The sequence below is a fragment of the Papaver somniferum genome, unplaced genomic scaffold (assembly GCF_003573695.1).
Source record: "Papaver somniferum cultivar HN1 unplaced genomic scaffold, ASM357369v1 unplaced-scaffold_21, whole genome shotgun sequence".
Lineage (NCBI taxonomy): Eukaryota > Viridiplantae > Streptophyta > Magnoliopsida > Ranunculales > Papaveraceae > Papaver > Papaver somniferum.
The window spans coordinates 2,905,970-2,931,950 of record NW_020631041.1 but is presented as its reverse complement, the minus strand read 5'-3'; the positions used below and the strand labels follow the sequence as shown (position 1 = coordinate 2,931,950).

The window sequence follows — 25,981 nt, the reverse complement described above, 5'->3', positions numbered from 1 at the left end:
TCAAATTTCATAAATATAAGTTTGTTACGAAGTGCAGTGATTCCAACTTTTATGTAAGAAAAAAGACGAGATAAACTAAATTTACACAATCTCAGACTAATATCGGAATCAATCCACTTGATGCTTGAAATTAAACCTATCCTGCCTTAAATCCACACCAGCAATCCATTCCCAGGCCACAAAACCCTGCTAAACAGATCAAATAAATAGACACCACCAAGCAAAATAGATCAATAAATGGTAGCAAATCATCAAATTTATTAAAAGTTTGAACGGTAATTAAGAGAATATCATATTAACAGGCAGACTCAATTAACAGAATAAATACACAATAGGGAAGATCAGAGTTCAAGTTCAAACATTTGAATACCCTAATCATACTTGCATTCATGAAAATAATTCACATTAGCTAAAATATATGGAGATTACAATGGAAACGACAATTACGACCAAGTACTTATAGATACCTCACATTTTTGTTTAACCCAAACTTATGAACGAAAAATCACAGAAGAACAAGTACTCTAAATTAGTTTAACGTCTGTAAATCTTCTTCCTGGGTTTGTAAAGGTGACCTAATTTATCTACTGTCATTAGATTTTAAGAGACATCAACGTACAGAGATCAAAAGAAAAGCATCAGGACCATGTTATTAATAGGAACTGGTATATGCCCATAATATGAAAACGGAATTTCCGGCAGCAAAAAGAAACACTACAAGCTAAAGTGTCTATCCACAGTAGTTTCATTCAGCGTACGAAAAGTGGTAGCCACAACCGTTTTCATTGACTTGGGAAAATATAATCGCAGATAGACAATTACATTAGAATTTATAAAAATAAACGGAAAACTTCGATAACGGATGTCTAACATCTTAGAGTTACACAACTACAAATTCAAAAGAAATTGTAATATGCATAATTAAGGTGGGGATCATATTGTGTATATGGTACAATTAAATACCCAGAAAATGTAACCAAAAATGTGTGACCAATATACTTAATGATAAGATCAATATATTACAAAGACTAGGTTTAATTTAAGGTACTTTGGCTTATGCCTAGCAAATTTAAGAGTTTTACTACACATGGAGTTTTATGACACCAATAATATCAAATATTGAACAAGATGCACAAATAAATTTAGCCAGACATACTAAGATTTGCAGCAACTGATACACAAAATTAGAAGCGAGGATAATAAATGGTTCTTACCATACCATATGATTGTTATTATGAAAACTAAAACTCCATCATTAGTAACACCACCTTCAATATTATTCAAGAAAAACTAAATAGATATAGGAAACAAAATATACATGCTCAAATGGGTTTTTAATTATAGTATCGAAAGATTTGAAACCCCTACCGTTACTGAAATGGGTAAAGGAAGACACTTGTTTCTCTTAGGACTTTTCTCAAACACTTGTTGTGCCGTATTCGTGCTTAAGAAAGTTAGTTTGTCATGTAGATTTGGCTCCCCTTTATAGCTTCCTTGACCAGCAATTTCGGATCTGACAAGGTACCGAACAATCCAAGTCCTATTAGAAATCAAACAATTCGAGAATGTTACCCATTCATCACATAAAAATCAACGGAAACAACACATATCCAACCTACCCTTCTTGCTGATTTTTCTCTCTGTTCAAAGAGAACCCAAACAACATCAACTTTATAAAATCCATGACTAATTTCATAAACAAATGCATACACAAGACTATGAACACTCCATCCATGCTATCAAAAAATTTAGGCCTAGAATCATTGAGAGATTGAGAAAAAATAAGAATTACCTCAAAAATGACTGAACATGGTAACAAATAGAACGATCAATTTGAAGAAACACTAAAACCGACCTTCTTCGACAATCTTCACTGGCATATTGCGGTATAGTTTTCCAGATCACCGAAAACTGGTAAAAATATGAGAATGTAAACTTAGAATTAAATTTTGTGGGATTGCGCAACCCAAATCTTGTCTTCTCTAGCTCTTATTTTCTCCTCCCTCTAAAATCCAGTACAGAACACATCAATTAATAGATGAATAAAACCCATAAAAGACTAAACTAACATAAAATCACTAAAACAAAAGACTATTTGGAACCCTTTACCAAAATTGAAATCTTAACAAATAAAAATAAAAAAAAGCTTCAATACAATATACCTGTTGAAGTTGATACTCGAGACTGTAACGAGAATGATAAAGAGAAGAAGAAAAGTGTTGAAATCGGTAGAAGAAAAGAGTTATCCATTGTTCTTGGGATCGGTAAAAGAAACAAGTTGGTTTGATCGCTAGTCTAGTTGCGATGAGAATGATGAAAAATGAATCCTAGTTTTGCATTGAACCAGAGATCTGATGTTGAGAGAAAAAGATAAACAATGAAACCCTCGGATTCGATAATCACGAGACGAGGGAACAACACTTATTTTGGAAAAAAAAACCTCTGTTATCCTTTATGAGATATATATGTCATTTTTTATGGGAATCCTAGTAGTTATTTTAGATGCTTAAATTAGTGGAGGGAGTTACGATGATTTAGCTATTATAACCCCAAAGGTGTCACATCCTTGCACAAAAACTCCACCAAAACAAACTGTTCACAAAAACCCAATTTAACATAAACTGTCTACATTACCCTTCTATTATTTAAATCACCCCAACAAAAACAAAAATCAACCCAACCTTTAAATTTTATTATATTATCACCACGAACAACAACCCACCACCAGCAACATCACCACCGCCCGTCGTCGCCGCCGCCACCGACCACCTTCGCCGGCTCCACCAACCACCACCGCGCCGCCACCAGAAAAATGATGAAACCAAAAATTGGTTTCATCATAAAAGAAAGGAGAAAGAAGAAGAAGAAAAAATGAAACACAATAAGATGAAACCTTCCACCACCGTCAACGGCACCGCCCCCATCGCCACCACAACCATAATCACCACAACCACCACTACCATTACCTCCTTAACTAAGACTACTTTCAACAAAAAACAATCCACAATAAGATGAAACCTACCACCACCGTCAACTGCACCAAACCCATCGCTGCCACAACCACCAGCACCACAACCACCACTACCATTACCCCCTCAACTACAATCAGTTTCAACAAAAAATAATCCACTTGTATCCCACCATCAAAAATTGGCTTCACAGATATTAATATTCAACAAAATGAAAAAAATACGATGAAACCTAATTAGGTTTCATCAACTTCAGCCAATTCATTACACTTTTAACAATGCAGACATACACCTCTTTAATTGCAACCCATACCAGTCCTTTATGCAACACCTGAAGCTCAACTACAACTCTCATTGCGTTAGCACCACCCTTACTCATTTAATCCATTCTTTATCACTTCCATAACTTCAGTTAAGGCCACCACTACCAACAAAACTTCTTCATCAATACCTGGAGTACCAGTACCAGACCATGCTATACACATTCTCCCAATTCATACACACATATAATCAAAACCACCATTGTACATACAATCGAAACCACATATTGTCATTTCACCAACATTACTTCAATGATGAAACCAAACATGTCGTCTTCCAAGTCAGACCGAATAAACTAGACAAAAATCAGGTGAAACCAAAATTTGGTTTCATCATAAACTTAATTTTCATCATTAAAATCTTTGATTTCATGACAGAAAATAGGCAAGTTTATGATGAAACCAAATTTGGTTTCATCATTAGTTTACTGTTTTCACCAACCAAAACTGTCAGAATTTGATGAAACCAATTTTGGTTTCATCATAAATCTGTCATTTCCCAATACAATATTGATTTCGACTTTGAAGATGTATCATCATTTGCTGGTGATGAAAACATCATAAGGTGGTGGTGGTGATTGTAGAGGACTGAACGAGGAGGCGGAGGTGATGTTGGGAGCGGATCTGCAGGTACTGGTGTTGATTGTAGATGAGGTGTTGTTGGTGGCCGATTTGAAGGTATTGGTGGTGGTTTTAGATGATAAAAGGAGGAGGTAGAAGTAGTGTTGGTGGCGGATCTGATGTACTGGTGGGAAAAACAAAAATAAGAGGAGGCGGTGTTGTTGATGGAAAATCTGTAGACGAAGAAGAAGAAGGTGATGATGGTGTTAATGGAGGAGAAGGAGGTGATGATGGTGTTAATGGAGGAGACGGAGGTTCTGTTGGTGGCGGATCTGGACACATCGGTTGGTTTAATGGTGGCGGAGCTACTGTTGGTGATAGATCTGAATAGAAATAGAAGAAAAAGAGACGAAGGTTTCGTGGAGGAGACGAAGGTGTTGCTGCTGGTGGTGACGGAGGTGTTGTTGTTGGTGGTGACGGAGGTGTTGCGATGGTGTTCATGGAGAGATATTTGTTGCTGCTGGTGTTAATGGTGGTGGGGAGATGAAGACCGCATAAATAGAAAAATAAAAGAGAGAAGAAGAAGAAGAAGACAAGGTAAAAAGGGTATGTTTGGCTTTTTTTTAAGCAATAAAAACTAAATTTGCACATTATTATTTGATCTGGAGTTTTTGTGTCACTTTTTAATTAAATGGTTTTAATTTATTAAAAATAATATGGCTGGATTTTTTGTACCACATGTTTGGTCACCTTGGTTTTATTTGACTAGTTTTGTAGCTAATATTCCATATTTTTACCTGTTGCCACAGTGATGTAGAAGCAAATGATATATTGCCACACTACGAAAGCAGGTGCAGAAAAAAAATGACTTTTTGCCTCACCAATCCTCAGCTGTGGAAAGATGTCACCCTTTATACCTCACTAATTATCTGGTGAGGCTAAAACCTACCTATTGCCGCATCGTTAATAGATATGTGGCAAAGTGTTGCGGCAAAATACTCATTTTCTTGTAGTAGGACTTATGCACATATGTGTTTCCACAACAATACTTATATCCATCATTGGTTATGTAATCTAAACTCTCATTAAAACCATTGAAATATTCTTAGAGGATGTTATACAGTTGTTATACCATTTCTCGTAAAAGTAATTTTCAAAGTGATTGAAACATATCATGACTTTCGTCACTACGTAAAGATAAACATGGTCGAAGCGAAACGCTTACCAACACATATTTCGAGATATAGATAGGCGAGGTATACTCGGCTCGAAATACCAAATGTGTATAATATAGGTCTATATATAGCATACGACTTTTTGTCTCAAGAAGTAGGAGATAGGGTAGATAGACTTTTGAGTGATAGATAAGTTCAAGTCTTCACATACCTTTTTGTCGAGAAGTTCCACTGGTTCCTTGAGTAGCTCTTCTTCTTGTATGATGAATCTCCATGAAGTCCTTGAGCTAAACTACACATTCTATCCTAGTCCGAGGATTAGCTATAGTAGACTAGAAATCAAGACTTATAGTTTTGATCACTAACATTGACAAACATTTTTGAGATAGCAGTGCATGGGAGTTCGACCGAGCAATGCTCTAACAGTCTCCCCCTTTGTCAATTTTAGTGACAAAACTATCAATACATATGGAATATAAAAAAGATAAAGAAACTTTAGTAGCTCCTATTCCACATATCTAATCTTCAACATTCCTCGAAATCTTCGTCACTTCCAAGTCCTCCAATGATCCCAAAGGTTTTAAGTTTCGCATCACCGTCGTTGAAGATCCGTAGCTATAACAATGAGAAAGCATCGATCTCGATCATTGTTATACAGTGTCATAGTATTATTACACAGTGTCAAAGTCCAATTGTATCACAACTTCAACGATAATACTATGGTGATATGTATCACTCCCCCTTAGTCAATACTCCATCTCACATGGAAACCACTCCGCCTTACACAATGATCCGAAAACCATATGTATTTGTAGTGTGAACTACATATTAATTCTCCCCCTTTGTGTTGATAAAATTAGAAAAGGTACAAGAACGGGATCATAATGAAATTTCCGTAAGAGACATTTCATGACTAAAATAAAATACATACCATCTAATTTAGATGCCATCATATAGCCGAAGCTAATAGCATTCATCAAGGAGTTTAAAGATACAAGATAACCCCTTTAAAATTTCACAGCCTCACACCCCTCAAGATATGACCATTAAGCACAAGTTCAAAAGAACTCTCCCCCATTTGATGTCATTCCAAGGGAACAACAAGAGCGACCTTAATTTCAAAAGAAAATAAGGATTTTGATTGGACACCAAAAATCATCAGAATGATTTTCTATATCCAAAAACTCAATCAAATTAATCACAAGTAAACCCATGATTAATTTAATCGGAATACGCAATCAAATTAAACACAAAAGTGATCAACTTAATTGATTATGCTCGACATAAGAGAACTTACGGAGCATACGACTAACATAACTATTAGAAAATGAATAGGATAGTCGTTCATATACTCAACATAAGAGGAATCTTACGGAGTGTGACAATACTCAACTAGATTTTAATTACAAGAGAAACCATAATTAATCTAATTGGAATACACGACCAAACCAATTAAAAAAGTAATCAATTTAATTGTCATTTGTTTTGCTCGACATAAAAAGACTTATGGAGCAATAACTAAATAACCAAACAAGATGATTAATTTAGTTCAAGAATGCTCAACATAAAGTACCTTACGGTACAACCAACAAAGCTAATCAAAAAATAATCAACTTGGTTGTATCGTGCTCAACATAAGACACATTACGGAGCCTCACAGTATTACATAAAATATGGATCAGTGAAGATCAATACTGTGGAATGCACAAGGATTCATTCTATCTTCCGTCATTATTTTCATAACGATATTTAATAGACATAATCCTTGAACACAAAAGATTTTAACCTATCTTCCATCAAAGAATTGACAATATAGGCTTAACTTTTGTATATGTCAAAAGTCTATTCATCCTTAAATCAATACATGAATACGGATCATGAACGACTTTACTTTTGACAAAATATGGGACAACATAGTTCATGGACGTAAACACCAGTATCCCAAAACAAATTGCAATATAACAAATCATAAAGATTAAATATTGCAAACCATCATCCTCCAAATATTTTTAGAATTTAAACCAAATAAACCTAAAAAACAACAAGAAGATGAAAGATAATAGCTATGTGTAGTCACAATCATTGTTATTCAAGTACTAGTTACTCTTCCAACTAAACCAAAAAGAAGACATACTAGGCAACAAATAAAATGATTAGCACGAAAGTGCGACGCATTTGAACCCATAAATACATTAGCGAGGACTCATTATTTCTCTAATAAATTTGTTTCAGTTGTTTTTGGAAGAATAAGCTCTTGTGGAGAATTGGCTCGAAAAAATGTTATTTGCACCCAAAGGACACGTGTTATTCGGACTCTCAATGTTGGTTAAGGGGAACTTCAATTACTAAGGGGCTCCCAATTGCTAAGGGGCATCTTATTTACTATTTGGAACCTATGGATATTCTCATCCCAGCACAGGATAGGGGCACTCCACCTTCTTCTTCATTTCAAATTTAAGTTTTGGCGGGAAAGCTTTGCAGGCGACTGGCAGAATTAGGGTTCACCATTTGGAGGAATTTTAGAGAGACTCAACGGCTGAATTTGAATGGGTTTGTTCCTATGGGATTAACAGACGTGGTGTGATATTCGAAATCAATCCAGTTGGACCTTATAATCAGTGAGAAGGAAACAACATTCACGGGAAAGTTGTTGTGATACTACGAGATTTTATGGATTCGGTTTGGAGAATTCCTGGTGAGACTCGATCAAATATTTAGCATGGTTTGGGCCTGTTAAACTCAAACAGGACTGGTAAGTCCTTCAGCTTCGAATAAGCTGGGTTGAATATATGGATTTGGTTAAAACAGAGAACAGAAGATATTCACGGGTTTCTGCGAGTAACTTTGAGAGATTCTGTTAGAGATTTTATCGGTAGTAATTGTGATGTGATTGAAGACTGCATGAGGCCATACGAGTTTAACTCATCCAACAGTCATGTAACAAACGTGTTTGGATCGTGTTCACCACCAGAAGACATGGAAATAGAATAAAAAGGTAAGTTATTGTCGTAACAGACCAAGGAGAATAAAAAAGAATAATAGATAATATGTGGTAATTAACTCGAGATTCTATGGTGCTACTGGGTATAAAAAGGATCATTGGGAGTTAGATAAAATTATCGAGTGATTATGGAGGCTACAGAGTGGAGAAAATTGCTGCAGATTTCTCTGCAGCAGCAGCAGAAAAATAGTGAAGAACACGAAGAACATACTCACAGAGACAGTCGTAAAATACTGTCGTTTATGCTTCAGAGATAACACTGTCACCTGCGACAGTTATAGTTGTTCTTTGTAACAGTGGGTTTGCAATGATTATAAGCGTTGCAAATTCCCGGTTTAATTTGATTTTCTCTTTTTCCCTTCTTTGTAAACACCATTTGAGCTATAAAATATATTTTGAGGGTGTTTTTCACTATGTGGAGCTAAACCTTTCTCTGGGACGACGGAGGAAACCAAAATTCGTCATGTGGTAAATTCATTTAATTATTTATATGACTATTTGCATTAAATTAATATTAGAAAAAAAAATTTCTTGATTAATTGTCATTTCGTTTGATGGTTTATGATTAGGATTAATTCTTTTGATATGCCATGCTTAAGATTTACAACTAATATTTTAAGAATCTACCTTAGGCAAACAAACATAGTCAAAATTCTTATTGAATGAGCTATAATGGTTTAGAATAAATAGGTGAATCGCATGAATTTGAATATTTGGTGGAATCCTAGTCCTAGTACCTCTCGAAACATTGTTATTATTTTGTATATATTTGCTAGTTTTATAATTTAAATCTAAAATTCAATTTCATCAAGTCCGAGTGAACGACAACTCTATTTACTACTATATAAAATTTGATCATAAAACAAGCTAAAGGAAAACAGACTTCAGTGCTATTCTGAACACGAACTAATTAAGATCATATGGACGGTTCAGAATCCTCACGAGACAACTGGTCTTTGATCTTGTGATTGACAGCATCCATTGCATCATCGGAGAGGTGATTCTCTTTACGAAAATCATTGATGTGAGATTTTATGAGACCAAGGTCAAGGGTAACCTTTTCCAACTCAGTTTTCAGCCCATCAACACTTTTCAGAGTAGCAATGACCTGTTCTTTTGCTTCCCCAAAGTACTTAAGGAAGTCATGAACAACTTCAGCAGAAATCATATCATCCTTTTCAGCATCCTCATGAACATATGCAAAATAATATGAAGCATTAGGATGATCTTCATCTACAAGGTTTATTTTCTTCTTGGACTCAACAACACCTTTATCAAGGAGTCCTCTTGCAAAACCACCATAGCAAGATGAAGAAGAAGACATTCTTGATAACCCAGAAACCAACCTAGAATATGTGTACGTGACTTTTGCAACTCAATAGGTTGATATTTAAAGGCCTCTTAGGGAAGGGATTCTAGGGTTTTCATAAACAGTTGACTCATCTCAGAATACGGATATCCGTTCGAGTACAACCTAACCCCCCAAAATAAAGCCCAACAGGGATTTTTGCACAAACGCATCGAAAAATTACATAACTCAAGAAAGCAATTTTGAGCAAAGTTGTAGCAAAAAAAATCAAAAGACGACTTCTTAACGAAAATGAGAAGACACTTTAGACACAAACAATACTTTAAGCATAACAAGTTTGCAATTAAAAAGCTTAGCTATGGACGATAAGAAGATAGCTCAACTTAACAGATGCAAATGCCAAAAGTATACTTGGAAATTAACACATCTTACTCAACAGGGTTTTTATGAGTAATCTCTTCAACCCTTGTGATTAATTAGCACAAGTATGAGCCACAAGATCATCAAGAGATTTGTGTTTATGGTCAAGTCTCTTTTTCCTCCTGAATCAAGAGAGGGACTCATTTTTATGTGAGAAATTATCATAAAACTTACTGTCATCAGAATAGGAGACATAGTTTGAGTTCTTACAAGAAGATTTATGGTTTGAGGAGGAAGACAACCTGTTGACAAATTCTTTATACCCTTCAATTATCTTTTTCAGATTATCTCTCATTTCATCAATTTTTTTTCTTTCTTCTGAACTTCCTTTCTCAGCAGGAGCAGCGTTGTTTCCAGAGACCACGACACGATCTTCTTTTAGACGATGTTTATTAAGACGTCTGGTTTGTTCTTGAGTGTTCGAGGAACTCATTGAACTGACTTTCTTGGTAACATACACAGGGTAGGTACGAAAATCGATTGGTTCAGTCATACGAATGTCAGTTACACCTTTAAGAATTAAGTATAAGGTGTGTTGAAGTTTAACCAAGGAGTTTTTCTTCAACCTAGAGGTTCCCTTTTCGTTTAACAGAACTCTTTGTCTCACAGACAAGACATACTTTCTGATCATCAGAATGATCTTAATATCATCGTTAGAAGATTTCTTCCCTCCATTTGATGTGCAACATCCTTGAGTGATGGTGACTTCAGGCACATCCGTTTTACTAGAAGGGACTTTCGTTTTTACTTCTGAGCATGAACCATCTTTAGTTGTGTCAGAAATACTTGGCATATTAGTTGCTTTGAAGATCCTTGAATAGAGAGCTTACTTAGGCGATATTCAATTTCCAAGGCATCTCTTCTAAGGCTAGCTTCAAGAGACGTGCACGAAGAATTGACTTCAATATTACCTTTGGATTTGCAATTTCTTATTACACAAAGTAGAACATTGACATGGTGCTTCAACCGATTGAATCTATTAGCTTGGATTCTAACAAGATCTTCAGCCGAATCCCGTTCATTAATGGAGAGGCTCACATTTGAAGGGTAATCGTAAGTACACATGTCAGTGTTAGTCTGTCTTGTCAGTACAGAAGGTTCATCTATATTCGAGATTGTAGAACCCTTCTCTTTAGTAGAGTTAGACGAGATCGAACTTTAATTTCTAGTAAACCGTTTATCAGAGATAGTACTCTTGTCCATAGAGTCGGATCGCTACAAACATAGACTTTTGAGATCTTGAACGTGTTTTCCTTCTCTGATACCAATTGAAAAAGCGGGGGTCTAACAACACCACCCAATATTTTGCTTAGCAATCTGTATGGACAAACTCAAATATAATTTTAAGAGAAGCAACAAGACTCAATCAATTAAAAGTACATCAACAAGTTTATCTCTCTCTCTCTCTTGATTTGATTTCCTCAAACAGAAACTGCGAGTACTAATCAAATACAATAAATAACTTGGATGGTAACAAAGACCAATATCCAAGGATCAATCAATGACAATAAACAACCAAAGGTTGGATTACTCTAATGGATGATCTAACGCACAACCTGTATTATTTCAATTATAAAGATAAAATAACATAATGCGGAAACTGAAATAACACAGACACCAGAAATTTTGTTAACGAGGAAACCGTAAATGCAGAAAAACCCCGAGACCTAGTCCAGATTGAACACACACTGTATTAAGCCTCTACAGACACTAGACTACTCCAAGCTAACTTCGGACTGGACTGTAGTTGAACCCCAATCAGTCTCCCACTGATCCTAGCAGGATACTGCGCACTTGATTCCCTTAGCGGATCTCACCCACAACTAAGAGTTGCTGCGACCCAAAATCACAGGCTTTGACAATAAACAAATCTGTCTCACACAGAAAAGTCTATCAAATGATCAATCTGTCTCCCACAGAAAAAGCCTAAAGTTTTTGTTCCGTCTTTTGATAATAATCAAGGTGAACAGGAACCAATTGATAATCCGGTGTTATATTCCCGAAGAACAGCCTAGATAAATCAATCACCTCACAACAATCTTAATCGTATGGTAGCCAAAAACAAGATGTTGCAGAATCACAAACAATGAGACGAAGATGTTTGTGACTACTTTTTATATCTTGCCTATCGGAGATATTAATCTCAAGCCAATCAATATGATTGTACTCGTACGATAGAAGATGCAAGATCAGATCACACAACTACGATAAAAGTAGTTGCGTTCTGGCCTCACAATCCCAATAAAGTCTTTAAGTCGTTAACCTGGTTTTAGAAGAAGAAAACCAAAGGTTAAAGGAGAAACGACTCTAGCACGCAAACTAGTATCACACTGAGGTGTGGGGATTAGATTTGCAGAGTTGCTAGATGTCCCCTTACATAGTCTTTCAAATCAGGGTTTTGCCTTGGTCACAAAGCAAACAATATCCACCGTTAGATGAAAACCTGATTTAGATTCAAGCTAATATTTCTCAACCGTTAGATCGAAAACTGATCTTTTTATACACAAATGAAATGCACGCTTCTAGGTTTGTTAACCGTACCTAAACGTGTACATTTGTTGGTTCAACAATAGTTAACCAAAAGGTTAGCCATATGAGTATTTCATACCAGCCATATTCTTCTTCACCATAACTAGTTCAAATGACTCAATTGAACTAGTTAGAGATTTTTTCAATTGCAAGGAAATCTTATGTACTACACAAGATACAATTGAACCAAAGATGATTTGATTCACTCGAATCGGTTCATGAACTTTATAGCCACGGTTTGCAAATTGCATTGCTTAGTTTTTACAAGTTTAAGTTCAGATATATAACATTCTTAAGTTCGCATACTAGGTTCGCGGACTTAAGCAACCGGGCAGAGTTTACAAACTCCAGCAGAAAATCTCGGCAAAGACTTTCCACCGTTTCGTGGACTGGTACTCACGCAAAAAGTTTGTCAACTCCAGCAGAATTTCTCGGGATGAGAAGTTCGGCAGTTCGCGGACTTGGAAACAAGCCATTCTTCCGGTTTCTCTTGATCAACAAAGTTCGCAAACTTTGGTTCAAGGGATAGGACTTATGCACATATGTCTTTCCACAACAATACATATGCCCATCACTGGTTATGTAATCTAAACTCTCATTCCAACCATTGAAACATTCTTAGAGGACGTTATATAGTTGTTACACCATTTCTCGTCAAAGCAATTTTCAAAGTGATTGAAACATATCATGACTTTCGTCACTATGTAAAGATAAACATGGTCGAAGCGAAACGCTTACCAACACATATTTCGAGATATAAATAGGCGAGGTATACTCGGCTCGAAATACCAAATGTGTATAATCTAAGTCTATATATAGCATACGACTTTTTGTCTCAAGATGTAGGAGATAGAGTAGATAGACTTTTGAGTGACAGATAAGTTCAAGTCTTCACATACCTTTTTGTCGAGAAGTTCCACCGGTTCCTTAAGTAGTTCTTCTTCTTATATGATGAATCGCCATGAAGTCCTTGATCTCAACTACACTTTCTACCCTAGTCCGAGACTTAGCTATAGTAAACTAGAAATCAAGACTTATAGTTTTGATGACTAACATTGACAAATATGCTTGAGATAGCAACGCATGCTAGTTCGACCAAGCAATGCTCTAACAATTTTAAGTTTTACTAGAAAAATGAATCGCATCACTAACGTTACTCTTGCAAAATCAAGGTTGTTAATTGTTTTAAGTCGACCAATTTTTCCGATTCTCTTTATAATCCACATTTGTACTAATCATAAGTTCACTACAAGAAAAGTTGGATTAAGCGACCAGGCATTTTTGGTTGGAAAAGCCCATATTGAGTTGCTCTATCCCTTAAAGCGATTTAATTTGGCTCTCGCTCTGGAGTTGCAAAAAGTGGGATTTCAACAAGTCTAGAGAAGCTAGGCAATCGCTTTAGTAATCAATCAATTATCATGTAGTGTCTTTTTTCTTAATTGCTTCATGGCTAGACCGACCTTCCTAGAGCAAGCAAAATAGTGATCGCTTTAAAGCTAGACCAACCAAAATACAGCAAGTGAAACGATGATCACTTCATAGATAAAACAACGATAATAGAGCAAGTGAAACGCCGATCGCTTCATAGATAGACCAACCATAATAATAGAGCAAGTGAAATACCTGAAGTTGGTTGCTTACATTTTTGAGCTACCAAACTTTTTGCCGGTTACATCTGTTGTTCTGGTGCCGGAAGTATCTGGACGATTTCGATTTAGATAATCCCAAATTGAAATTAAAGTTAAAATAACAACTAAAATTGATACTAAAACAAATTATGAACCAAATTAAAAACTGAATCAAGTTTTATCATATCACATAGATCAATTTACATCATTTCTTAAAAAAAGAAAATCTTTACAGGAACAAAAAGATTAAAAATACAAACTAATCATTTCTTAATAAAATGATGATTACAATTTCCTTAATTTTGAAACAAAAGATGAACACTCCTTCGACTTTGTAGCACCTAGCTCATAATAAGAGATTCATACTGCCATCATCATTCTTGTGCTTAAGTTCCTGGAGATAGTGGATATATTTAAGAATACACATAGAACTGCATATTTTAATAATTTGGAGGAGATCCAAACAGTAAACAAGGCGTACCATCTAAAAAATGAGGGAAAGAGTACATAACATTACTCTCATTGTCTGACAAATATATGGTGTCAAATTGATCCTGTACGAAAACATAGGTTAAGCGACCAAAATCTTGTTTATATAAGACTCTACTAGATCTCGTGTTCTTTTCCCATGTGCGAGAACAGTTAATTTAATTAAAATAAATCAACACCAGGTAACCTAAAATCAATTGGATCTGAAGATCGAAATGATACATACTCCAAAATAACATTCTTCCATTTTGATTAAAACTACAGTAGGCATTTGCACCACGTAGCCTTGAGGGACAAGAAAAAATTAAAGATAAAGAAAGAATTATAAGCAAACACACAAAACAAGAGTTTAAAGTATTAAATCTGAGGTTTATATACATAGGATCAAACAGATGATGGATAGTCAAAGGCCCCGCCTAAGAGCAGGAACAGGCTCTACATAGTCCCCAGGTGGCTTTTGGGCGCTTAACAACTAAAGGGCTTGCCCGACTAGGCTTCGCCTAAAAGCCGAGTACGGAAAACATAGAGGGTAAGAGAAAGAAGACCAGCTGCCTTCTCTTCTCCAATTGTTAAGAGTTTATATTTCTTCCAAATAATTTTAAACCACCTCTGTCTCTCTATACACATGCACAATACTGCATATACATATATCGGTAATATACTAATATCCACCAAGTCCTCGACTAGTCCTTCAAGGCACCATCCCCCCTTGGCCACCTAGCGACATTATCCAGAGTTTAGCCCTTAGATCATCATCCTCAAAGGGTCATTTGAAACTTCTCCTAGTTCTAACATGAATAGAGAAAATAGATAATAACAACCTTGTCAAAATTTTAAAAGCAATGATTACCTTCCTTCGTGGGGCGCGCAAAACCCCCTAAGAGAATAGACAGAGTAATGCCTTTTAGGATCAGGGGACAATAAAGAAAAGGTGCTGCTTCTGAAGGGAAAGGCAGAATACCATCTCCTTCATAAGATTCATTATCAGGCTGTGCTGCCATATCCTCTTCAGTCTCGCGGCCCCCTTTAAGATCCTCTCCTTGCACCTCGTACCCAAGTTGATCATCGTGGTCGTTATCAGTGGAAACGTAATCATCCACAAAGTCCTGCGACACGATTTTTTCACCAGAGAAACTTTAATCAGAGCATCATTCATGCATATTAAGACTCTGAACAACTACAGATTATTGCAGCAGGAAACAGAAAAGGAGTGCATGTACCTCTATGACTAAATCTGGTTTCTGCGGGTGGAAGACGCTCGCCATAACCACCTTCCACTTGAATTGTCATCCCTGGTGGTGCTATATAAAACAAGCAATGTACTAATTTGTAAGGATCACAGAGATACAAGCTCAACAGAGACGTAAAAGAGCCACGGTGATTACAGAATGTAATATAAAAGAGTGACAAGAGAAATATTAAGATTCACCATGAGTAAGATGATGCACAATATTCAAGATATGTCAGTTGTCTAAAGACTAATCCAATTGGCTAGACAAGAAAAAAACAGCTAAGATCTACCATCATTGACCGGGCATGTGCAGCTCCTTGGTCAGTTAAATCACCTTGCTCATCATCCATCTTTGCTCAGTTAAAGTTCGGGAACCAGATTGAGATCATAGTCCTGAGAGAATACAGAATGTACACTTATATTTCTACTCGATCTCTCCCACTTTTGACAAGAGATAAAGATTTTCCCTATGTTTTATAAAATTAAGAGAAGAAAAAAAAAAGCAGCCACTTCTCATTACCAGCACGGATTTTCCACCTTCATAAACTCTAATTTTGGAGTGCAAGGTAGCTCCCAGACATAGTTTCCCCTGCACAATCTCAGATATTGGCCTCACATAATAATATGAAGATTAGAGAATTCATGTAATCTACAAAGAAAATAATTTGCCAGCTATTTGCAATAATCTTTCCATGCCTCCTCCTCATTTTATCTTTTACTCTATGCCATCAATGTCAAATACCGTTTCGAAACATGAAACAGAAAATATCAACACATGCTTTTCAGTGGGATTATTTCATAGGACTTCAACTCAGAAAAATGGAAATCCCAACTCTCTCAGCTATAAGATTAATTCCACCAGCCACAAAGCATCAATAACAAATAAACACGGAGCTTCCGCCTGAATACATAATGACATGCCAGTGCAGTTAAACATGTTACTAGTTTTGTAAATGAGGACAGAGAAACACTTCCACATTCAAAATGAAGATAAATTTCCTATTGGATAACCATTTGTGCAGTTCAGCAGGAAGTGCAACATTGTGTATGACAGAGATAAATAAAACATTAAATCCTGATGTGGAGGCACATTATAGCAGCACATATCTTTACTTAGGGACTCTAACAGAATAGGACAGACTTGTATCCGAGAAAAATAATTGAAAAGCAAAAAGCTTATTTGATACTTAACACGACTGCATATTCTCATGAATGGGGATGCCATTCGACACAATTCATATGGGCCTATGTACTATGTTGAGAATAAGTTACCTAAGAGATGGAAATGTGAATTCCAGTCCTTTTCTTGTCCAGCGAATCCAAAACCTGGCTGAAACCTTTTCCGCGTGGAAGGAGCTCCCTTCACCCCCATAGGTCTTCAATCACCTCTACCAGCTCCAGGAACAATGCCATGTTGACAAGGGGGCAAACTTGGTTTTAGAGACCTCCAGTACCAACATTACCTCCACCAGGTACCATTGCTAATGCCAAATGAAAAAAAAGGGTTAGTTCGAATGATAAATAACAAGGAAACCAAGTGGGTAATCACCACGGAGAACTCCACCATCTGTCTCAGCACAAGCCATCTCCCATATTACATATTCATTACCAGTGTCTCAAGATTTACCAGACCACACACCACTAACACAGACACCCATACTCTTCATTTCACAACCTGCTCAACCCACTTAAAATTCTTCTTCCAATAATCTAAGCATTTGAATCACATAGAGAACCATTTAGTTCTTCTCTACTCAGCCGACATCACCGATTTCAATTCCTTCTTTTCTGTAATCAATTCCACCTACAGTTCAGTCAAAATCTTCATCTCCAATTTCTTGTTCAAACCCTAACTGTAATTCACCATCCATCTTGATTTCTAGCAGCAGCAACACCAATTCCACAAATCGAACCCATGATTAAGAAACTTTAATTAGAGATGGAAGAGATAATGAATTTTCTGTTGTTGATTCAATGTTCAGGGATGGAGAGATATGATTCTTATGGATAGGTTAGATGTTGAGTGAAGAATTGAAAGGGGTTCTGAGATTGAATCAGTGAAAGAAGAAATCAATAGTAGATTACGAATCGTTTGATTTAGGGTTTGTAGAAGGTGGATCTGAGGTATTCAATTGATGAGTTTCTGTGACTGAGGTTGTGATGATTTTCACCAGAAATTGCAGATGAGAATTAATATGGGTCAATTCAATCAAGAAATGGAGATGAAGAAGAGGGATTGAGAGAAGAGCAGCGGTGGTGATGGAGCGCCGACGGTGTGTTTCGGAGGAGAGGAAGAAAGAAAGAGAGAACCAGATTGGAATTAGAGTTCGAGTGGTCGAGGGATACAACCAAGAATGAAAATTAAAATGATCGACGGACCATATCTCGTTTGATCCACTCATACGGATCAAGAAAAAGATCTTGATGGTTGATATTATATTTGGGATGTTCATACGGATTGAGAAGTAAGTGTGTTTCTGTTTGTGCTAATACGAACTCATGTATCCGGTTTTGTTATCAACATTCGACACGAAAAAAAATCCAAAAAAAATATTAATAAATTTAGGACATTGTTATCGACATTATGATATAAAAAAATCCAAAAAATACATAAGAATGAATCGGGAAAATGAAAAATGAAATCGATAATTGGTGTGTTTCTTTGTGTTTTTGTGCTTTCTCTGTGTGTTTCCGCTTTGAATTTCGACTAGTCACATAGGTCATGAAGTAATTTCTACTAGTCATATAGTTCATGAAGTAATTTCTAATATTCATTACTGATAAATATGAAGATCGGTATCGATTTGAACTTCAAATTTGGTATAACGGCATAGGAACTATGAACCATGAAGCTCCGGGAGGGTTCTGGCTTCAAACTTAGCATGATACATCATATTTATCGATAAATATGAAGCTCAGTGTCGATTCGAACTTCAAATTCGGTATAACGACATATAAACTATGAACCACAAATCTTCAAGAGGGTTGTGACTTCAAACTTAGCATGATACATCATCAAAATCGATAAATATGAAGCTCAATGCCGACTCGAACTTCAAATTCGGTATAACGACAACGACACTATGAACCAAGAAGCTCTAGGAGGGTTCTGACTTCAAACTTAGAAGGATACATCATCAAAATAGATAAATATGAATCTCAATGTCGATTCGTACTTTAAACGTGGTATAATGGCATACAAACTATGAACCACGAAGCTTCAGAAGGGTTCTGACTTCAAACTTAGCATGATATATCATCGAAATCATCAAATATGAAGCTCAATGTCCATTCGAACTTCAAATTCGGTATAACACACTATCATACTACTTGAACCAGCTTTGTCATTGATACCACCGCCCATATTTTCAGATCTGAAAATGAAGAGTTCTGTGGTGTTGAAGACATTTATTTATGGTGAAGAAGATAAGGTTGCATACGGATTATGAAAATCTTTGGACGATAAAGATTTGATTTAAGACTGTCATACGGATCAAGGAAAGTGTGTTTTCTTGGTGCTTTCTCTTTGTGCTTTTGTGCTCCTTTCTGCTCGCACATATTAGATATGCAGTCTGTCTCTATTTCTATTTCTTCGGTCTCGATTTAAAAATAGATTCCTGATTATAAATTAGACCGGCCTTGTTATCCGAAACCTACTGTTTGGTTTATACAAGTGCATCTCAATCGATCGACCTTAGTCAATTTCGCCACATAGTTATCTATCAAATAAACCGAATTTTCGTGGCTTCACTTAATTTCACTTGTTATTTGTCAATCTTACCCAATGTCAATCGTCCTTACTCAGATTTTCCCAAATATTATTAGGTTCTTTAGTTATCTATCATTTTAATTGAATGTTCATCGACCTTAATTAATTAAAGACTTTATCAATCTTATCCAATATTACTGGATCTCACTCAATTTTTCTTACATTCCACCAATTTATATGGTTATCGATCAAATAAACTAAAATTCCTTCGTTTTAACTTAATTTAACTTGTTATCCATCAATCTTATCCAATATCGTTGGACCTCACTCAGTTTCTCTTAGATAGATTGGTTTATCTAGTTATCCATTATTTTAACTGAATGTCTATCGACCTTTGTGTATTTCACCCTTTATCTATCAATGTTATCCAATTCGCTCGACCTTACTCAATTTCTCTTACATAAATTGGTTTATCCAGTTATCCATTATTTTAACTGAATGTCCATCAGTAGTTCACCGAGGATGGGAACTACTGACAGTAAATCGGAAAAATTGACCAAGTTCCACCGATTTATTGAAAAAAGGAATTAATGATATAATTTTAAAATTTCCAAGGTTTTGATAAAACACCTAAATAAATTTCATGTTAAATCATAGGAATCAGATTTTTCCGATTCTTTCTTTTCTCTGTCCCAATTTTTTTTTAATCACAAAATTAGGATATAAATAGTATTTAAGATCATACAAAATTGTGCTAATCACAAAACGAACAAGGAATACGATTTTTCAAATTTATCTGGCCAATAGAAAGCCAAGAGCTAGGTAATGATTGGAAACAAATTCGGTAATTACCTTCTCAACAGATAGAATTTCGAGTAATGTATTAGAAATGGACGGGAATGAACAAGTGAATTATTATCGTAGAAAATATGTAGAACATATAAATTTTGGATTGAATACTACGAATGTGTATAAATCAATTGAATGAAAATGATTAGCAAAATGCGAAAGAATGGGAAACCCACCTCGTAAAATTACTATATAACTTTTATTGGAAACCACCTCGTAAAATTTCTACAAATCAAAATTAAACATCTCAATATCAAACATCAAACACTAGATTGGTGATCGCTTCCCTTTCTCATTATTAGAATCATCTACTTTCCTTTTCTGAATTGGTGGTCGCTATACCTTGGTTGCTGAGACAGGTTTTTAGCAGCCAAACATATTTTGAATTGTTGATACATGGTAGCTTGAAGTAAATAGCTACTAACCTACTATTCCACTCGCTATGTAGTACTGGGAAAAATGCTGGAGTAACCCACAAATTTAATTAGTAGCTACGATTTAATGGGAGCATGTTAATAGCAGCCAAAGTTTTTGGTAATTGCAAACATGGTTGCTTAACTATTAAAGCGACCAAAATTTTAAGATCTTGCTAAGATTTTGGTCGCTTAAACCAAATTTTCTTGTAGTGGTTGTACTTTTGTACCATTATAACATTTCTTTTAATATAGAGTATGTCAGTCGCCTAATCTTAGATACGGTCAGGCTACTCTTACTAGTGTTTGACGGGCAAAGGGCGTCGATTTTTTATGCAAGCCGACCTAATAAATGCATTTATCAATAGGATTTTTGTTACAATCAATCAAGTTAATAAACAACAAACTGGAAAAGGAAGAAAAGAAAATTAAGCATACCGAAGGAGTTGATAAAAGAAGGCCAAATTGTGTTATAAAACTGGTAATTACCATTACTAATCCTTATATTCTTATTATATTTAAAAAATCAAAACCTTTCTCTGGGTTGTATATTTGTGTGTTCACAGATTTCCAATGCGAATTGTTGGTTCTGAATTGGTTATTTAATAGTTGCAAACAACTTTCCCATCCAAAATCGGTAAGAACAGTTTCCTCCATCTTCTCATAAACTTTCTTATCTTTATTGGATTTTAAGAAATAAATGAGTAGTATTTTGATACTGTTTAAATGGACAAAAATGTAAAAATATCCAGAATGTAAACAGTTTCATCCTACCCATTTTTAAATACTTTTTCTTATTTTTAATTTATATCAGGATGCATCCAGTTTCATCCTTGCTGTTTTTTAAGTTTGAGGCAGGATGAATGTTTCATCCTTGCCATTTTTTTTGTGTCCATTTCACCCATACTAATTTTTACTCGTCCATTTGAACCATGTTTTAAAAATATTTGGACAAATAACCCATTTTCCGTTACGTAAACCTCTTTCTTTCCACCAGAACATTCTTGTCTTAACCATCCCTTGTAAAATCAGATCAGCATTACTAACTACCAAAAAGTGGTTTTTGTAATACTCCAAAAATTCTTCAAACGTCAAAATGGGTTTTAACAGTTTCCTCCACAATCCTAATTATGGACCATTATAATTTCATTCTTATTTTTCATAGTTACAATTTCACACTTTAAGTTTTTTTATGTTTCGTTTTGTAAAGATATCCGGCTAATGAGCCAAATGTGTATATATAAATATATAACAATTAAACTGATAACTGATATTAATTGTTGAACTTGAATTTCATGTTACTACTCACGAAAGCTAGATGGTACATGGATAACGTTTTTATGATTTTTTTTCACGCAAATTATTATGAAACTAAATTTTTGCTACCAATTTAAATGGTTACATGAACCTATACTGTACAAGCCTTAATTTCATTGTTTCATGATACTATCAACCTAATTTAAATATCATTTAAATGTCAAAAGATATCTGTATGAAACTACAGTTGTTCATGATTTTTTTCCATTTATGATGTTACTACCTTTAAAACCGTATATGATCTATTGACCGATTTGACTTATGAATTAGATTGATTCGCCTTGTTTCAAACTGGAATTGCTCGATTATGGCAACTTGGATTGTTTTCCGGAAAATAAATCGAATTGGGAATGTACTCTTGGGGAACTATTCCACCAAATTTCTCTTTTCACTTCCTATTTAATAGTTTCATTTTGAATTGTCATTTTTGGTCATACTTAGAGGTTGTTCGGATATTACAAGCGGAAGTGCTTTTGTTTATTTAGAAGCATAAGTTAATTTCAAAAATAAGAAGAAAAAATGTGGAAAAATGTGGTTAATTTGGTTCCTAATATTCATGACTTGGTTGTTTTCACGGTGAGAAATGGAAGAGGTACTCGCTTTTGGAAGGATAAATGGATGCACAAGACATTTTTCCGGTTGGTTATAAAGCTTCAAGAGATAAGGAGGTTTCTATAGCCGAGATGATTGTCAATGGCAGGTGGAATTGTACTTTCAAGAGGAGTTTGAGCGCAAATGAAATACGGGAGTGGGACTTGCTGTGTCGTGACATTCCTATCCCAACTTTGGAAGATGGCGACGATGAGGTAATCATTTTTGAGAACTTTAGTACCAATAGGTGCTATGAACTGCTGTCAGGAGATCAAATCCCGTGTGATTTCAATAGACACCTTTGGAAGAGTATAATACCAAACAAAGTAAGCTTTATATTATGGTCTTCTTTCCATGATTCTCTTCCAACTAGAGATATGTTGTCTCATAGAGGTATCCAGATAGATAGCGCTTTGTGTGTGTTATGTGTAAGTGAAGAAGAAACTGCGGATCATATGTTTATGCATTGTTCTTTTTCTTTCATGGTTTGGGATTATTTCATCAGGCCTTTAAGATCTCTTGGCTTTTTCCGAGGACGTTGTTTCAATTGATTGAAGCTTGGACTACGAATGTCTTGTATGGAAGAGGTAAAGCGGTTTGGAAAATCATTCATTAAGCTATTTGTTGGATTTTGTGGAAAGAGAGGAATGCGAGAGTTTTTGGGGGTCGTCAGAAAAGTATTAATGAGATCATTGATCTTGTCAAACAATTGGTTGTACTTTGGTCTTTTGATTTGGATACTTTTAAGTTTGTTCCCCCTAGTCTCATTTGGAGTAATTGGGAAGCACTCATGAATGAGTGAGTGATTTTTTGTATTCTCTTTTCGTTCAATATAAACTTTTTCTTCGAAAAATAAAAGAAAAAGAAAAAACATGTTTTTGAAACCAAAAAAACCTTTTTATTTCTAGAAGTCATTCCAAAATTCTGTTTCCAAACTAATTTTAGATTTTTTTGCTTTCAAAACTCCAAAAAATAACTTTTAAGTTTAATTGACAATGCTGAGGTTGATCCTCGTACGATTCAAGTATAGTTTGATGATTATAACCTTAGTAGAAACAATTTACAGGTACAAAACCGATTTGCATACCTAGTCGTTCTTGTTCACACACATTAGAACGGATATCTTCTTATTTCCCTTTCCTAGTCATTTCTCTCGGAAAATCCATAACCAGAGTAATAATAAGAATCTTAAACCACAAAACTCAATCTACTCCCAAAATAGAAGCATTACTCATCATCATACTGAGTCACTTGTTTCAAATGTGGAATCACTAGATTTAAATGATTTGTATTAGTTTTGTACTATTTATTGGGAAAACTGAATGAAACAGGAACGTTAGTCTTTGAGTAAACAAAGTGAAACAAATAAAACATAAGATAAGAAATGGTTGGTTATTTATATATGGGGAAGGATCCCTTTACTATTTTATTCTCACATTATCTCACACTTTGGGATCTATTTTGTGAATAAAATTCAAAAGCTAAACGAATTTGAAGTTAAAATTTTTTGGATATGTTCATCTTGCAAAGCTCTACATATTTACCAAAAATGAGCGTATCCCGAAATGTATAACACCATCACCTACCGATCTTAATTTCAATGGTTAAAGTTTCGTTGAATTTGAATGGCTCATTTTCAAAGTAGTAGATGGTGATGTTTTCAGAATAAGCTCACTTTTGTGATAATATATATCTTTGGAAGAGGAACATATACCCAAGATATTAGCTTCAATCTCGTAAGGATTTGGTTTTATTCACAAAAATAATGTTCAATATGTGAGATAGTGTGAAGGGATCCTCCCTCTATATAGATCATACAAAAACTAGTAATATCCTGTTCATTACTAATCTTGTATTTCAATTATATTTAAAAGCCAAACCATGTGCTTTAGGTTGTAAACTTTATTTGAAAGTTGAACCTCGTGCTTTAGGTTGTAAACTTGTATATTGAACGAATATGAAAGTTTAAAAACTCTACACACATGATGGTAATTGTTAATCTTGATTCAGTATGTTTCATACTTGTAGCATCCAAAGTTCAGTATGTTTGATATTTGTAGCATCCAAAATTAGTTAGAATAGTTTTCTCCATCATCCCAATTGTTGACTACAGTAGAATCTCTATATATGAATATTCTAGGAACTACATAAAAATATTCCTATATGGAGATATACCTTGTATACATCGATTTTTTTTGTTATATATGTACCTATGAAAAATACATACATACGCGTAGAAAACATCATCATAATATACCTATGTAATAAAAGTACGAACTTTGACAAATAGGGATATATGAAGCTTGTTATAACACAATCCACACAAAAATCAACCACGACATAGAAAATTTTATTGAGTTGGGACGAAAAAAACATTAAACCCATGTAGAAGTACAAGATTCTTGCAGAGTTGTTACAAGAATCTGTTCATGTGAAACTGTGATCTATTACAAGACCTGTATTATTTACATCAAATGCCAAATATTCTTATATGGAGGTAAGTTCTTTAAAAAGGGACCGCAAAAAAATGACTTATTCCAATATGGAGTTTATTCTTAAATAAAACTGGCCCAAGTCGAGACCAAAATTTTTTATTCTTATATATAGGTTATTCATATATGGAATATTCTTATATAGAGGTTCTACTGTATTCTATTTTCATTGATTTTATTTGTACACAAATAGATATACTATTATCATTCAACATACTCACAATATCCTCTATCATCTCAGTTTTTAAATTGACTCTTTTGATTTAGATTTCGAAGAGTTTTTTATCATTTTGTATAGGATAAAATGCTAAAATTTAGGTAGATTGGCAGATGTATAATAACTCTCCAGATCTTTGGCGTAGAGCTAATTTCTTTTCGCCAATTTCAATGCTACACATCCACATACAAAAATAAAATGTCAGAATAAGGTGTTGATGATTGTTTTTCATGTTTCCTTCTGGTTTCGGGTCTAAACTTTTTCTTTATTTCATGTACAATGAAATACAATTCGGTAGCTTCGAAGTAAAAAGGTTAAGAGAATGCGGGGCTCATAATGACTAGAAAGTAGCCCAATTTAATTCGGTATCTTCGAAGTAAGATTGTTATTTGTGGTTTGGAAGTGGGATTGTAATTTTCTTTAGACCTTCCTTTGTTTGCAACAACAACCAAAAAAAAAATAATCTACCCAACTAGAATACTCATCTATATGACTAAAGAAAATATACTCTCAATATTTGACTCATGAATGAGATTGAATTTCGTGTGTCAAAGAAGAATCACAAGATTTGAAGATTGTGTTTATTTTGGCGAATACTGAATTAAATTGTCAGTTATGATTGGGAATGAAGCTTTTTTTTTTCTTAACGAAAAGATAGATTACTGCCTGGAACAAATCATACACTAGATGTTTTGTGCCTCCTAAATTTTATGACTTTGAGTTTTACCACCTATTAAAGTATGTTTCCGAAGGTCAGAAAA

The 25,981-nt window shown here is 34.9% G+C and overlaps 1 long non-coding RNA gene across 2 annotated transcripts; it reads right to left on the bottom strand.

The window, feature by feature from the left end:
- On the bottom strand, positions 1-2,442 carry LOC113339363. 2 transcript variants are annotated; one of them, XR_003355053.1, is made up of 4 exons: positions 2,163-2,442; positions 1,793-2,005; positions 1,369-1,540; positions 1-189 (listed from the first exon to the last, which is right to left on the bottom strand). It is a non-coding gene; the product is annotated as an uncharacterized LOC113339363 (long non-coding RNA). The 2 variants fall into 2 exon arrangements; XR_003355051.1 differs by having other exon boundaries at positions 1-186.
- Between the last annotated feature and the right edge of the window lie 23,539 nt (positions 2,443-25,981).